Genomic DNA, 12,844 nt, shown 5'->3' on the forward strand with positions numbered 1-12,844 from the left:
AGAGAGTCTGGAAGCGCCCGAGTGTTTGTGACGTTTGGTGGCCTGCGCCCAACGAGCAGGCTTTTCTCTCTCCACAAACCGGTCGAGTAGAGCCTGGGATAATGTGGGGACGGGCGTGGCCAGGGATTTTGGTGCGCGATGAGCCAAGTGAGGCTCACCATGAGAAGAGTGCCTGGGACCACAGCTGTCTTGGCTGCTGTCGAGGAGAGGCGCTGTACTTACTCGGGTTTCTCTTCATAACGCACAAGTCTTTCGCCTTTTACTAAAGACTTCCGTGGAGAGGAACACCAATGAGTTGAAGATATTTTTGGCAGGCTTTGCCGTTTGGCTGAGCCTCGTGCATGTGTGAAAATCAATAAAGCCGGCCTTAACCAGACTCGGGGCTAAGCCACGGAGCGCTTGGGAGGAGCCGCTAAGCACAAGCCACTCCGCCGCGCAATGCAAATGGCACACCGCGACGAGTGTGAAGCGTGCCAGGAGGTGGGCTCAGGCAGCAGACGACTGGGGCTCATCGCTTCTCGGCCTTTTGGCTAAGATCAAGTGTAGTATCTGTTCTTATCAGTTTAATATCTGATACGTCCTCTATATGGGGACAACATATTAAATGGATTTTTAGCCTCGGGAGCTGAAACAGGGGCTTGCTCCGTTCACTCCACGCATCGACCCGGTATTGCAGCGCCGCCGGGAACGGTGCACCCCTCTCCGGCCTTGTTGAAAATCAATCAGTGTTGCAGACCAAAGGCCTTGACAAACTTGACATTGCGGCACAGAATCGGCAGCAAGAAGAAGGCTGGCAAACCGCAGCGAGAGCTGCGCTTTGCATGGTCAGAAAAAGAGGCAAAACTGCCTCGCCGCGGCCGGTGCGCAATACCTGCTGAGTGTGCCCTGCATTTCCCCCCCGCGGTCCTCAACTGAAACAGAGAGTCTGGAAGCGCCCGAGTGTTTGTGACGTTTGGTGGCCTGCGCCCAACGAGCAGGCTTTTCTCTCTCCACAAACCGGTCGAGTAGAGCCTGGGATAATGTGGGGACGGGCGTGGCCAGGGATTTTGGTGCGCGATGAGCCAAGTGAGGCTCACCATGAGAAGAGTGCCTGGGACCACAGCTGTCTTGGCTGCTGTCGAGGAGAGGCGCTGTACTTACTCGGGTTTCTCTTCATAACGCACAAGTCTTTCGCCTTTTACTAAAGACTTCCGTGGAGAGGAACACCAATGAGTTGAAGATATTTTTGGCAGGCTTTGCCGTTTGGCTGAGCCTCGTGCATGTGTGAAAATCAATAAAGCCGGCCTTAACCAGACTCCGGGCTAAGCCACGGAGCGCTTGGGAGGAGCCGCTAAGCACAAGCCACTCCGCCGCGCAATGCAAATGGCACACCGCGACGAGTGTGAAGCGTGCCAGGAGGTGGGCTCAGGCAGCAGACGACTGGGGCTCATCGCTTCTCGGCCTTTTGGCTAAGATCAAGTGTAGTATCTGTTCTTATCAGTTTAATATCTGATATGTCCTCTATATGGGGACAACATATTAAATGGATTTTTAGCCTCGGGAGCTGAAACAGGGGCTTGCTCCGTTCACTCCACGCATCGACCCGGTATTGCAGCGCCGCCGGGAACGGTGCACCCCTCTCCGGCCTTGTTGAAAATCAATCAGTGTTGCAGACCAAAGGCCTTGACAAACTTGACATTGCGGCACAGAATCGGCAGCAAGAAGAAGGCTGGCAAACCGCAGCGAGAGCTGCGCTTTGCATGGTCAGAAAAAGAGGCAAAACTGCCTCGCCGCGGCCGGTGCGCAATACCTGCTGAGTGTGCCCTGCATTTCCCCCCCGCGGTCCTCAACTGAAACAGAGAGTCTGGAAGCGCCCGAGTGTTTGTGACGTTTGGTGGCCTGCGCCCAACGAGCAGGCTTTTCTCTCTCCACAAACCGGTCGAGTAGAGCCTGGGATAATGTGGGGACGGGCGTGGCCAGGGATTTTGGTGCGCGATGAGCCAAGTGAGGCTCACCATGAGAAGAGTGCCTGGGACCACAGCTGTCTTGGCTGCTGTCGAGGAGAGGCGCTGTACTTACTCGGGTTTCTCTTCATAACGCACAAGTCTTTCGCCTTTTACTAAAGACTTCCGTGGAGAGGAACACCAATGAGTTGAAGATATTTTTGGCAGGCTTTGCCGTTTGGCTGAGCCTCGTGCATGTGTGAAAATCAATAAAGCCGGCCTTAACCAGACTCGGGGCTAAGCCACGGAGCGCTTGGGAGGAGCCGCTAAGCACAAGCCACTCCGCCGCGCAATGCAAATGGCACACCGCGACGAGTGTGAAGCGTGCCAGGAGGTGGGCTCAGGCAGCAGACGACTGGGGCTCATCGCTTCTCGGCCTTTTGGCTAAGATCAAGTGTAGTATCTGTTCTTATCAGTTTAATATCTGATACGTCCTCTATATGGGGACAACATATTAAATGGATTTTTAGCCTCGGGAGCTGAAACAGGGGCTTGCTCCGTTCACTCCACGCATCGACCCGGTATTGCAGCGCCGCCGGGAACGGTGCACCCCTCTCCGGCCTTGTTGAAAATCAATCAGTGTTGCAGACCAAAGGCCTTGACAAACTTGACATTGCGGCACAGAATCGGCAGCAAGAAGAAGGCTGGCAAACCGCAGCGAGAGCTGCGCTTTGCATGGTCAGAAAAAGAGGCAAAACTGCCTCGCCGCGGCCGGTGCGCAATACCTGCTGAGTGTGCCCTGCATTTCCCCCCCGCGGTCCTCAACTGAAACAGAGAGTCTGGAAGCGCCCGAGTGTTTGTGACGTTTGGTGGCCTGCGCCCAACGAGCAGGCTTTTCTCTCTCCACAAACCGGTCGAGTAGAGCCTGGGATAATGTGGGGACGGGCGTGGCCAGGGATTTTGGTGCGCGATGAGCCAAGTGAGGCTCACCATGAGAAGAGTGCCTGGGACCACAGCTGTCTTGGCTGCTGTCGAGGAGAGGCGCTGTACTTACTCGGGTTTCTCTTCATAACGCACAAGTCTTTCGCCTTTTACTAAAGACTTCCGTGGAGAGGAACACCAATGAGTTGAAGATATTTTTGGCAGGCTTTGCCGTTTGGCTGAGCCTCGTGCATGTGTGAAAATCAATAAAGCCGGCCTTAACCAGACTCGGGGCTAAGCCACGGAGCGCTTGGGAGGAGCCGCTAAGCACAAGCCACTCCGCCGCGCAATGCAAATGGCACACCGCGACGAGTGTGAAGCGTGCCAGGAGGTGGGCTCAGGCAGCAGACGACTGGGGCTCATCGCTTCTCGGCCTTTTGGCTAAGATCAAGTGTAGTATCTGTTCTTATCAGTTTAATATCTGATACGTCCTCTATATGGGGACAACATATTAAATGGATTTTTAGCCTCGGGAGCTGAAACAGGGGCTTGCTCCGTTCACTCCACGCATCGACCCGGTATTGCAGCGCCGCCGGGAACGGTGCACCCCTCTCCGGCCTTGTTGAAAATCAATCAGTGTTGCAGACCAAAGGCCTTGACAAACTTGACATTGCGGCACAGAATCGGCAGCAAGAAGAAGGCTGGCAAACCGCAGCGAGAGCTGCGCTTTGCATGGTCAGAAAAAGAGGCAAAACTGCCTCGCCGCGGCCGGTGCGCAATACCTGCTGAGTGTGCCCTGCATTTCCCCCCCGCGGTCCTCAACTGAAACAGAGAGTCTGGAAGCGCCCGAGTGTTTGTGACGTTTGGTGGCCTGCGCCCAACGAGCAGGCTTTTCTCTCTCCACAAACCGGTCGAGTAGAGCCTGGGATAATGTGGGGACGGGCGTGGCCAGGGATTTTGGTGCGCGATGAGCCAAGTGAGGCTCACCATGAGAAGAGTGCCTGGGACCACAGCTGTCTTGGCTGCTGTCGAGGAGAGGCGCTGTACTTACTCGGGTTTCTCTTCATAACGCACAAGTCTTTCGCCTTTTACTAAAGACTTCCGTGGAGAGGAACACCAATGAGTTGAAGATATTTTTGGCAGGCTTTGCCGTTTGGCTGAGCCTCGTGCATGTGTGAAAATCAATAAAGCCGGCCTTAACCAGACTCGGGGCTAAGCCACGGAGCGCTTGGGAGGAGCCGCTAAGCACAAGCCACTCCGCCGCGCAATGCAAATGGCACACCGCGACGAGTGTGAAGCGTGCCAGGAGGTGGGCTCAGGCAGCAGACGACTGGGGCTCATCGCTTCTCGGCCTTTTGGCTAAGATCAAGTGTAGTATCTGTTCTTATCAGTTTAATATCTGATATGTCCTCTATATGGGGACAACATATTAAATGGATTTTTAGCCTCGGGAGCTGAAACAGGGGCTTGCTCCGTTCACTCCACGCATCGACCCGGTATTGCAGCGCCGCCGGGAACGGTGCACCCCTCTCCGGCCTTGTTGAAAATCAATCAGTGTTGCAGACCAAAGGCCTTGACAAACTTGACATTGCGGCACAGAATCGGCAGCAAGAAGAAGGCTGGCAAACCGCAGCGAGAGCTGCGCTTTGCATGGTCAGAAAAAGAGGCAAAACTGCCTCGCCGCGGCCGGTGCGCAATACCTGCTGAGTGTGCCCTGCATTTCCCCCCCGCGGTCCTCAACTGAAACAGAGAGTCTGGAAGCGCCCGAGTGTTTGTGACGTTTGGTGGCCTGCGCCCAACGAGCAGGCTTTTCTCTCTCCACAAACCGGTCGAGTAGAGCCTGGGATAATGTGGGGACGGGCGTGGCCAGGGATTTTGGTGCGCGATGAGCCAAGTGAGGCTCACCATGAGAAGAGTGCCTGGGACCACAGCTGTCTTGGCTGCTGTCGAGGAGAGGCGCTGTACTTACTCGGGTTTCTCTTCATAACGCACAAGTCTTTCGCCTTTTACTAAAGACTTCCGTGGAGAGGAACACCAATGAGTTGAAGATATTTTTGGCAGGCTTTGCCGTTTGGCTGAGCCTCGTGCATGTGTGAAAATCAATAAAGCCGGCCTTAACCAGACTCGGGGCTAAGCCACGGAGCGCTTGGGAGGAGCCGCTAAGCACAAGCCACTCCGCCGCGCAATGCAAATGGCACACCGCGACGAGTGTGAAGCGTGCCAGGAGGTGGGCTCAGGCAGCAGACGACTGGGGCTCATCGCTTCTCGGCCTTTTGGCTAAGATCAAGTGTAGTATCTGTTCTTATCAGTTTAATATCTGATACGTCCTCTATATGGGGACAACATATTAAATGGATTTTTAGCCTCGGGAGCTGAAACAGGGGCTTGCTCCGTTCACTCCACGCATCGACCCGGTATTGCAGCGCCGCCGGGAACGGTGCACCCCTCTCCGGCCTTGTTGAAAATCAATCAGTGTTGCAGACCAAAGGCCTTGACAAACTTGACATTGCGGCACAGAATCGGCAGCAAGAAGAAGGCTGGCAAACCGCAGCGAGAGCTGCGCTTTGCATGGTCAGAAAAAGAGGCAAAACTGCCTCGCCGCGGCCGGTGCGCAATACCTGCTGAGTGTGCCCTGCATTTCCCCCCCGCGGTCCTCAACTGAAACAGAGAGTCTGGAAGCGCCCGAGTGTTTGTGACGTTTGGTGGCCTGCGCCCAACGAGCAGGCTTTTCTCTCTCCACAAACCGGTCGAGTAGAGCCTGGGATAATGTGGGGACGGGCGTGGCCAGGGATTTTGGTGCGCGATGAGCCAAGTGAGGCTCACCATGAGAAGAGTGCCTGGGACCACAGCTGTCTTGGCTGCTGTCGAGGAGAGGCGCTGTACTTACTCGGGTTTCTCTTCATAACGCACAAGTCTTTCGCCTTTTACTAAAGACTTCCGTGGAGAGGAACACCAATGAGTTGAAGATATTTTTGGCAGGCTTTGCCGTTTGGCTGAGCCTCGTGCATGTGTGAAAATCAATAAAGCCGGCCTTAACCAGACTCGGGGCTAAGCCACGGAGCGCTTGGGAGGAGCCGCTAAGCACAAGCCACTCCGCCGCGCAATGCAAATGGCACACCGCGACGAGTGTGAAGCGTGCCAGGAGGTGGGCTCAGGCAGCAGACGACTGGGGCTCATCGCTTCTCGGCCTTTTGGCTAAGATCAAGTGTAGTATCTGTTCTTATCAGTTTAATATCTGATACGTCCTCTATATGGGGACAACATATTAAATGGATTTTTAGCCTCGGGAGCTGAAACAGGGGCTTGCTCCGTTCACTCCACGCATCGACCCGGTATTGCAGCGCCGCCGGGAACGGTGCACCCCTCTCCGGCCTTGTTGAAAATCAATCAGTGTTGCAGACCAAAGGCCTTGACAAACTTGACATTGCGGCACAGAATCGGCAGCAAGAAGAAGGCTGGCAAACCGCAGCGAGAGCTGCGCTTTGCATGGTCAGAAAAAGAGGCAAAACTGCCTCGCCGCGGCCGGTGCGCAATACCTGCTGAGTGTGCCCTGCATTTCCCCCCCGCGGTCCTCAACTGAAACAGAGAGTCTGGAAGCGCCCGAGTGTTTGTGACGTTTGGTGGCCTGCGCCCAACGAGCAGGCTTTTCTCTCTCCACAAACCGGTCGAGTAGAGCCTGGGATAATGTGGGGACGGGCGTGGCCAGGGATTTTGGTGCGCGATGAGCCAAGTGAGGCTCACCATGAGAAGAGTGCCTGGGACCACAGCTGTCTTGGCTGCTGTCGAGGAGAGGCGCTGTACTTACTCGGGTTTCTCTTCATAACGCACAAGTCTTTCGCCTTTTACTAAAGACTTCCGTGGAGAGGAACACCAATGAGTTGAAGATATTTTTGGCAGGCTTTGCCGTTTGGCTGAGCCTCGTGCATGTGTGAAAATCAATAAAGCCGGCCTTAACCAGACTCGGGGCTAAGCCACGGAGCGCTTGGGAGGAGCCGCTAAGCACAAGCCACTCCGCCGCGCAATGCAAATGGCACACCGCGACGAGTGTGAAGCGTGCCAGGAGGTGGGCTCAGGCAGCAGACGACTGGGGCTCATCGCTTCTCGGCCTTTTGGCTAAGATCAAGTGTAGTATCTGTTCTTATCAGTTTAATATCTGATACGTCCTCTATATGGGGACAACATATTAAATGGATTTTTAGCCTCGGGAGCTGAAACAGGGGCTTGCTCCGTTCACTCCACGCATCGACCCGGTATTGCAGCGCCGCCGGGAACGGTGCACCCCTCTCCGGCCTTGTTGAAAATCAATCAGTGTTGCAGACCAAAGGCCTTGACAAACTTGACATTGCGGCACAGAATCGGCAGCAAGAAGAAGGCTGGCAAACCGCAGCGAGAGCTGCGCTTTGCATGGTCAGAAAAAGAGGCAAAACTGCCTCGCCGCGGCCGGTGCGCAATACCTGCTGAGTGTGCCCTGCATTTCCCCCCCGCGGTCCTCAACTGAAACAGAGAGTCTGGAAGCGCCCGAGTGTTTGTGACGTTTGGTGGCCTGCGCCCAACGAGCAGGCTTTTCTCTCTCCACAAACCGGTCGAGTAGAGCCTGGGATAATGTGGGGACGGGCGTGGCCAGGGATTTTGGTGCGCGATGAGCCAAGTGAGGCTCACCATGAGAAGAGTGCCTGGGACCACAGCTGTCTTGGCTGCTGTCGAGGAGAGGCGCTGTACTTACTCGGGTTTCTCTTCATAACGCACAAGTCTTTCGCCTTTTACTAAAGACTTCCGTGGAGAGGAACACCAATGAGTTGAAGATATTTTTGGCAGGCTTTGCCGTTTGGCTGAGCCTCGTGCATGTGTGAAAATCAATAAAGCCGGCCTTAACCAGACTCCGGGCTAAGCCACGGAGCGCTTGGGAGGAGCCGCTAAGCACAAGCCACTCCGCCGCGCAATGCAAATGGCACACCGCGACGAGTGTGAAGCGTGCCAGGAGGTGGGCTCAGGCAGCAGACGACTGGGGCTCATCGCTTCTCGGCCTTTTGGCTAAGATCAAGTGTAGTATCTGTTCTTATCAGTTTAATATCTGATACGTCCTCTATATGGGGACAACATATTAAATGGATTTTTAGCCTCGGGAGCTGAAACAGGGGCTTGCTCCGTTCACTCCACGCATCGACCCGGTATTGCAGCGCCGCCGGGAACGGTGCACCCCTCTCCGGCCTTGTTGAAAATCAATCAGTGTTGCAGACCAAAGGCCTTGACAAACTTGACATTGCGGCACAGAATCGGCAGCAAGAAGAAGGCTGGCAAACCGCAGCGAGAGCTGCGCTTTGCATGGTCAGAAAAAGAGGCAAAACTGCCTCGCCGCGGCCGGTGCGCAATACCTGCTGAGTGTGCCCTGCATTTCCCCCCCGCGGTCCTCAACTGAAACAGAGAGTCTGGAAGCGCCCGAGTGTTTGTGACGTTTGGTGGCCTGCGCCCAACGAGCAGGCTTTTCTCTCTCCACAAACCGGTCGAGTAGAGCCTGGGATAATGTGGGGACGGGCGTGGCCAGGGATTTTGGTGCGCGATGAGCCAAGTGAGGCTCACCATGAGAAGAGTGCCTGGGACCACAGCTGTCTTGGCTGCTGTCGAGGAGAGGCGCTGTACTTACTCGGGTTTCTCTTCATAACGCACAAGTCTTTCGCCTTTTACTAAAGACTTCCGTGGAGAGGAACACCAATGAGTTGAAGATATTTTTGGCAGGCTTTGCCGTTTGGCTGAGCCTCGTGCATGTGTGAAAATCAATAAAGCCGGCCTTAACCAGACTCGGGGCTAAGCCACGGAGCGCTTGGGAGGAGCCGCTAAGCACAAGCCACTCCGCCGCGCAATGCAAATGGCACACCGCGACGAGTGTGAAGCGTGCCAGGAGGTGGGCTCAGGCAGCAGACGACTGGGGCTCATCGCTTCTCGGCCTTTTGGCTAAGATCAAGTGTAGTATCTGTTCTTATCAGTTTAATATCTGATATGTCCTCTATATGGGGACAACATATTAAATGGATTTTTAGCCTCGGGAGCTGAAACAGGGGCTTGCTCCGTTCACTCCACGCATCGACCCGGTATTGCAGCGCCGCCGGGAACGGTGCACCCCTCTCCGGCCTTGTTGAAAATCAATCAGTGTTGCAGACCAAAGGCCTTGACAAACTTGACATTGCGGCACAGAATCGGCAGCAAGAAGAAGGCTGGCAAACCGCAGCGAGAGCTGCGCTTTGCATGGTCAGAAAAAGAGGCAAAACTGCCTCGCCGCGGCCGGTGCGCAATACCTGCTGAGTGTGCCCTGCATTTCCCCCCCGCGGTCCTCAACTGAAACAGAGAGTCTGGAAGCGCCCGAGTGTTTGTGACGTTTGGTGGCCTGCGCCCAACGAGCAGGCTTTTCTCTCTCCACAAACCGGTCGAGTAGAGCCTGGGATAATGTGGGGACGGGCGTGGCCAGGGATTTTGGTGCGCGATGAGCCAAGTGAGGCTCACCATGAGAAGAGTGCCTGGGACCACAGCTGTCTTGGCTGCTGTCGAGGAGTGGCGCTGTACTTACTCGGGTTTCTCTTCATAACGCACAAGTCTTTCGCCTTTTACTAAAGACTTCCGTGGAGAGGAACACCAATGAGTTGAAGATATTTTTGGCAGGCTTTGCCGTTTGGCTGAGCCTCGTGCATGTGTGAAAATCAATAAAGCCGGCCTTAACCAGACTCGGGGCTAAGCCACGGAGCGCTTGGGAGGAGCCGCTAAGCACAAGCCACTCCGCCGCGCAATGCAAATGGCACACCGCGACGAGTGTGAAGCGTGCCAGGAGGTGGGCTCAGGCAGCAGACGACTGGGGCTCATCGCTTCTCGGCCTTTTGGCTAAGATCAAGTGTAGTATCTGTTCTTATCAGTTTAATATCTGATATGTCCTCTATATGGGGACAACATATTAAATGGATTTTTAGCCTCGGGAGCTGAAACAGGGGCTTGCTCCGTTCACTCCACGCATCGACCCGGTATTGCAGCGCCGCCGGGAACGGTGCACCCCTCTCCGGCCTTGTTGAAAATCAATCAGTGTTGCAGACCAAAGGCCTTGACAAACTTGACATTGCGGCACAGAATCGGCAGCAAGAAGAAGGCTGGCAAACCGCAGCGAGAGCTGCGCTTTGCATGGTCAGAAAAAGAGGCAAAACTGCCTCGCCGCGGCCGGTGCGCAATACCTGCTGAGTGTGCCCTGCATTTCCCCCCCGCGGTCCTCAACTGAAACAGAGAGTCTGGAAGCGCCCGAGTGTTTGTGACGTTTGGTGGCCTGCGCCCAACGAGCAGGCTTTTCTCTCTCCACAAACCGGTCGAGTAGAGCCTGGGATAATGTGGGGACGGGCGTGGCCAGGGATTTTGGTGCGCGATGAGCCAAGTGAGGCTCACCATGAGAAGAGTGCCTGGGACCACAGCTGTCTTGGCTGCTGTCGAGGAGAGGCGCTGTACTTACTCGGGTTTCTCTTCATAACGCACAAGTCTTTCGCCTTTTACTAAAGACTTCCGTGGAGAGGAACACCAATGAGTTGAAGATATTTTTGGCAGGCTTTGCCGTTTGGCTGAGCCTCGTGCATGTGTGAAAATCAATAAAGCTGGCCTTAACCAGACTCGGGGCTAAGCCACGGAGCGCTTGGGAGGAGCCGCTAAGCACAAGCCACTCCGCCGCGCAATGCAAATGGCACACCGCGACGAGTGTGAAGCGTGCCAGGAGGTGGGCTCAGGCAGCAGACGACTGGGGCTCATCGCTTCTCGGCCTTTTGGCTAAGATCAAGTGTAGTATCTGTTCTTATCAGTTTAATATCTGATACGTCCTCTATATGGGGACAACATATTAAATGGATTTTTAGCCTCGGGAGCTGAAACAGGGGCTTGCTCCGTTCACTCCACGCATCGACCCGGTATTGCAGCGCCGCCGGGAACGGTGCACCCCTCTCCGGCCTTGTTGAAAATCAATCAGTGTTGCAGACCAAAGGCCTTGACAAACTTGACATTGCGGCACAGAATCGGCAGCAAGAAGAAGGCTGGCAAACCGCAGCGAGAGCTGCGCTTTGCATGGTCAGAAAAAGAGGCAAAACTGCCTCGCCGCGGCCGGTGCGCAATACCTGCTGAGTGTGCCCTGCATTTCCCCCCCGCGGTCCTCAACTGAAACAGAGAGTCTGGAAGCGCCCGAGTGTTTGTGACGTTTGGTGGCCTGCGCCCAACGAGCAGGCTTTTCTCTCTCCACAAACCGGTCGAGTAGAGCCTGGGATAATGTGGGGACGGGCGTGGCCAGGGATTTTGGTGCGCGATGAGCCAAGTGAGGCTCACCATGAGAAGAGTGCCTGGGACCACAGCTGTCTTGGCTGCTGTCGAGGAGAGGCGCTGTACTTACTCGGGTTTCTCTTCATAACGCACAAGTCTTTCGCCTTTTACTAAAGACTTCCGTGGAGAGGAACACCAATGAGTTGAAGATATTTTTGGCAGGCTTTGCCGTTTGGCTGAGCCTCGTGCATGTGTGAAAATCAATAAAGACGGCCTTAACCAGACTCGGGGCTAAGCCACGGAGCGCTTGGGAGGAGCCGCTAAGCACAAGCCACTCCGCCGCGCAATGCAAATGGCACACCGCGACGAGTGTGAAGCGTGCCAGGAGGTGGGCTCAGGCAGCAGACGACTGGGGCTCATCGCTTCTCGGCCTTTTGGCTAAGATCAAGTGTAGTATCTGTTCTTATCAGTTTAATATCTGATATGTCCTCTATATGGGGACAACATATTAAATGGATTTTTAGCCTCGGGAGCTGAAACAGGGGCTTGCTCCGTTCACTCCACGCATCGACCCGGTATTGCAGCGCCGCCGGGAACGGTGCACCCCTCTCCGGCCTTGTTGAAAATCAATCAGTGTTGCAGACCAAAGGCCTTGACAAACTTGACATTGCGGCACAGAATCGGCAGCAAGAAGAAGGCTGGCAAACCGCAGCGAGAGCTGCGCTTTGCATGGTCAGAAAAAGAGGCAAAACTGCCTCGCCGCGGCCGGTGCGCAATACCTGCTGAGTGTGCCCTGCATTTCCCCCCCGCGGTCCTCAACTGAAACAGAGAGTCTGGAAGCGCCCGAGTGTTTGTGACGTTTGGTGGCCTGCGCCCAACGAGCAGGCTTTTCTCTCTCCACAAACCGGTCGAGTAGAGCCTGGGATAATGTGGGGACGGGCGTGGCCAGGGATTTTGGTGCGCGATGAGCCAAGTGAGGCTCACCATGAGAAGAGTGCCTGGGACCACAGCTGTCTTGGCTGCTGTCGAGGAGAGGCGCTGTACTTACTCGGGTTTCTCTTCATAACGCACAAGTCTTTCGCCTTTTACTAAAGACTTCCGTGGAGAGGAACACCAATGAGTTGAAGATATTTTTGGCAGGCTTTGCCGTTTGGCTGAGCCTCGTGCATGTGTGAAAATCAATAAAGCCGGCCTTAACCAGACTCGGGGCTAAGCCACGGAGCGCTTGGGAGGAGCCGCTAAGCACAAGCCACTCCGCCGCGCAATGCAAATGGCACACCGCGACGAGTGTGAAGCGTGCCAGGAGGTGGGCTCAGGCAGCAGACGACTGGGGCTCATCGCTTCTCGGCCTTTTGGCTAAGATCAAGTGTAGTATCTGTTCTTATCAGTTTAATATCTGATATGTCCTCTATATGGGGACAACATATTAAATGGATTTTTAGCCTCGGGAGCTGAAACAGGGGCTTGCTCCGTTCACTCCACGCATCGACCCGGTATTGCAGCGCCGCCGGGAACGGTGCACCCCTCTCCGGCCTTGTTGAAAATCAATCAGTGTTGCAGACCAAAGGCCTTGACAAACTTGACATTGCGGCACAGAATCGGCAGCAAGAAGAAGGCTGGCAAACCGCAGCGAGAGCTGCGCTTTGCATGGTCAGAAAAAGAGGCAAAACTGCCTCGCCGCGGCCGGTGCGCAATACCTGCTGAGTGTGCCCTGCATTTCCCCCCCGCGGTCCTCA

General features: G+C 55.1%; 28 non-coding genes across 28 annotated transcripts; all 28 read left to right on the top strand.

Annotated features, from left to right (window-relative positions):
- Window positions 1-218: 218 nt before the first annotated feature.
- Window positions 219-333, top strand: LOC140992516 (U5 spliceosomal RNA). The gene has a single exon (XR_012178092.1). It is a non-coding gene; the product is annotated as a U5 spliceosomal RNA (small nuclear RNA).
- Window positions 334-510: 177 nt separating this feature from the next.
- On the top strand, window positions 511-701 carry LOC140993006 (U2 spliceosomal RNA). Its single transcript, XR_012178525.1, has one exon. It is a non-coding gene; the product is annotated as a U2 spliceosomal RNA (small nuclear RNA).
- A 435-nt stretch (window positions 702-1,136) lies between these two features.
- LOC140992517 (U5 spliceosomal RNA) lies at window positions 1,137-1,251 on the top strand. Its single transcript, XR_012178093.1, has one exon. It is a non-coding gene; the product is annotated as a U5 spliceosomal RNA (small nuclear RNA).
- Window positions 1,252-1,428: 177 nt separating this feature from the next.
- Window positions 1,429-1,619, top strand: LOC140992944 (U2 spliceosomal RNA). The gene has a single exon (XR_012178468.1). It is a non-coding gene; the product is annotated as a U2 spliceosomal RNA (small nuclear RNA).
- Window positions 1,620-2,054: 435 nt separating this feature from the next.
- Window positions 2,055-2,169, top strand: LOC140992519 (U5 spliceosomal RNA). Its single transcript, XR_012178095.1, has one exon. It is a non-coding gene; the product is annotated as a U5 spliceosomal RNA (small nuclear RNA).
- Window positions 2,170-2,346: 177 nt separating this feature from the next.
- On the top strand, window positions 2,347-2,537 carry LOC140993007 (U2 spliceosomal RNA). Its single transcript, XR_012178526.1, has one exon. It is a non-coding gene; the product is annotated as a U2 spliceosomal RNA (small nuclear RNA).
- Window positions 2,538-2,972: 435 nt separating this feature from the next.
- On the top strand, window positions 2,973-3,087 carry LOC140992520 (U5 spliceosomal RNA). The gene has a single exon (XR_012178096.1). It is a non-coding gene; the product is annotated as a U5 spliceosomal RNA (small nuclear RNA).
- A 177-nt stretch (window positions 3,088-3,264) lies between these two features.
- Window positions 3,265-3,455, top strand: LOC140993009 (U2 spliceosomal RNA). The gene has a single exon (XR_012178527.1). It is a non-coding gene; the product is annotated as a U2 spliceosomal RNA (small nuclear RNA).
- Window positions 3,456-3,890: 435 nt separating this feature from the next.
- On the top strand, window positions 3,891-4,005 carry LOC140992522 (U5 spliceosomal RNA). Its single transcript, XR_012178097.1, has one exon. It is a non-coding gene; the product is annotated as a U5 spliceosomal RNA (small nuclear RNA).
- Window positions 4,006-4,182: 177 nt separating this feature from the next.
- On the top strand, window positions 4,183-4,373 carry LOC140992945 (U2 spliceosomal RNA). Its single transcript, XR_012178469.1, has one exon. It is a non-coding gene; the product is annotated as a U2 spliceosomal RNA (small nuclear RNA).
- A 435-nt stretch (window positions 4,374-4,808) lies between these two features.
- LOC140992523 (U5 spliceosomal RNA) lies at window positions 4,809-4,923 on the top strand. The gene has a single exon (XR_012178098.1). It is a non-coding gene; the product is annotated as a U5 spliceosomal RNA (small nuclear RNA).
- Window positions 4,924-5,100: 177 nt separating this feature from the next.
- On the top strand, window positions 5,101-5,291 carry LOC140993010 (U2 spliceosomal RNA). Its single transcript, XR_012178528.1, has one exon. It is a non-coding gene; the product is annotated as a U2 spliceosomal RNA (small nuclear RNA).
- Window positions 5,292-5,726: 435 nt separating this feature from the next.
- LOC140992524 (U5 spliceosomal RNA) lies at window positions 5,727-5,841 on the top strand. The gene has a single exon (XR_012178099.1). It is a non-coding gene; the product is annotated as a U5 spliceosomal RNA (small nuclear RNA).
- A 177-nt stretch (window positions 5,842-6,018) lies between these two features.
- On the top strand, window positions 6,019-6,209 carry LOC140993012 (U2 spliceosomal RNA). Its single transcript, XR_012178530.1, has one exon. It is a non-coding gene; the product is annotated as a U2 spliceosomal RNA (small nuclear RNA).
- Window positions 6,210-6,644: 435 nt separating this feature from the next.
- LOC140992525 (U5 spliceosomal RNA) lies at window positions 6,645-6,759 on the top strand. Its single transcript, XR_012178100.1, has one exon. It is a non-coding gene; the product is annotated as a U5 spliceosomal RNA (small nuclear RNA).
- Window positions 6,760-6,936: 177 nt separating this feature from the next.
- On the top strand, window positions 6,937-7,127 carry LOC140993013 (U2 spliceosomal RNA). Its single transcript, XR_012178531.1, has one exon. It is a non-coding gene; the product is annotated as a U2 spliceosomal RNA (small nuclear RNA).
- Window positions 7,128-7,562: 435 nt separating this feature from the next.
- Window positions 7,563-7,677, top strand: LOC140992526 (U5 spliceosomal RNA). Its single transcript, XR_012178101.1, has one exon. It is a non-coding gene; the product is annotated as a U5 spliceosomal RNA (small nuclear RNA).
- A 177-nt stretch (window positions 7,678-7,854) lies between these two features.
- On the top strand, window positions 7,855-8,045 carry LOC140993014 (U2 spliceosomal RNA). Its single transcript, XR_012178532.1, has one exon. It is a non-coding gene; the product is annotated as a U2 spliceosomal RNA (small nuclear RNA).
- A 435-nt stretch (window positions 8,046-8,480) lies between these two features.
- LOC140992527 (U5 spliceosomal RNA) lies at window positions 8,481-8,595 on the top strand. The gene has a single exon (XR_012178102.1). It is a non-coding gene; the product is annotated as a U5 spliceosomal RNA (small nuclear RNA).
- A 177-nt stretch (window positions 8,596-8,772) lies between these two features.
- LOC140992946 (U2 spliceosomal RNA) lies at window positions 8,773-8,963 on the top strand. Its single transcript, XR_012178470.1, has one exon. It is a non-coding gene; the product is annotated as a U2 spliceosomal RNA (small nuclear RNA).
- A 435-nt stretch (window positions 8,964-9,398) lies between these two features.
- Window positions 9,399-9,513, top strand: LOC140992528 (U5 spliceosomal RNA). The gene has a single exon (XR_012178103.1). It is a non-coding gene; the product is annotated as a U5 spliceosomal RNA (small nuclear RNA).
- A 177-nt stretch (window positions 9,514-9,690) lies between these two features.
- Window positions 9,691-9,881, top strand: LOC140992947 (U2 spliceosomal RNA). Its single transcript, XR_012178471.1, has one exon. It is a non-coding gene; the product is annotated as a U2 spliceosomal RNA (small nuclear RNA).
- A 435-nt stretch (window positions 9,882-10,316) lies between these two features.
- On the top strand, window positions 10,317-10,431 carry LOC140992529 (U5 spliceosomal RNA). Its single transcript, XR_012178104.1, has one exon. It is a non-coding gene; the product is annotated as a U5 spliceosomal RNA (small nuclear RNA).
- A 177-nt stretch (window positions 10,432-10,608) lies between these two features.
- On the top strand, window positions 10,609-10,799 carry LOC140993015 (U2 spliceosomal RNA). The gene has a single exon (XR_012178533.1). It is a non-coding gene; the product is annotated as a U2 spliceosomal RNA (small nuclear RNA).
- Window positions 10,800-11,234: 435 nt separating this feature from the next.
- On the top strand, window positions 11,235-11,349 carry LOC140992531 (U5 spliceosomal RNA). Its single transcript, XR_012178106.1, has one exon. It is a non-coding gene; the product is annotated as a U5 spliceosomal RNA (small nuclear RNA).
- Window positions 11,350-11,526: 177 nt separating this feature from the next.
- LOC140992948 (U2 spliceosomal RNA) lies at window positions 11,527-11,717 on the top strand. Its single transcript, XR_012178472.1, has one exon. It is a non-coding gene; the product is annotated as a U2 spliceosomal RNA (small nuclear RNA).
- Window positions 11,718-12,152: 435 nt separating this feature from the next.
- Window positions 12,153-12,267, top strand: LOC140992533 (U5 spliceosomal RNA). The gene has a single exon (XR_012178107.1). It is a non-coding gene; the product is annotated as a U5 spliceosomal RNA (small nuclear RNA).
- Window positions 12,268-12,444: 177 nt separating this feature from the next.
- On the top strand, window positions 12,445-12,635 carry LOC140992950 (U2 spliceosomal RNA). Its single transcript, XR_012178474.1, has one exon. It is a non-coding gene; the product is annotated as a U2 spliceosomal RNA (small nuclear RNA).
- Window positions 12,636-12,844: the final 209 nt, after the last annotated feature.

The sequence above is a fragment of the Pagrus major genome, chromosome 24, assembly GCF_040436345.1.
Source record: "Pagrus major chromosome 24, Pma_NU_1.0".
Taxonomy (NCBI): Eukaryota; Metazoa; Chordata; class Actinopteri; order Spariformes; family Sparidae; genus Pagrus; species Pagrus major.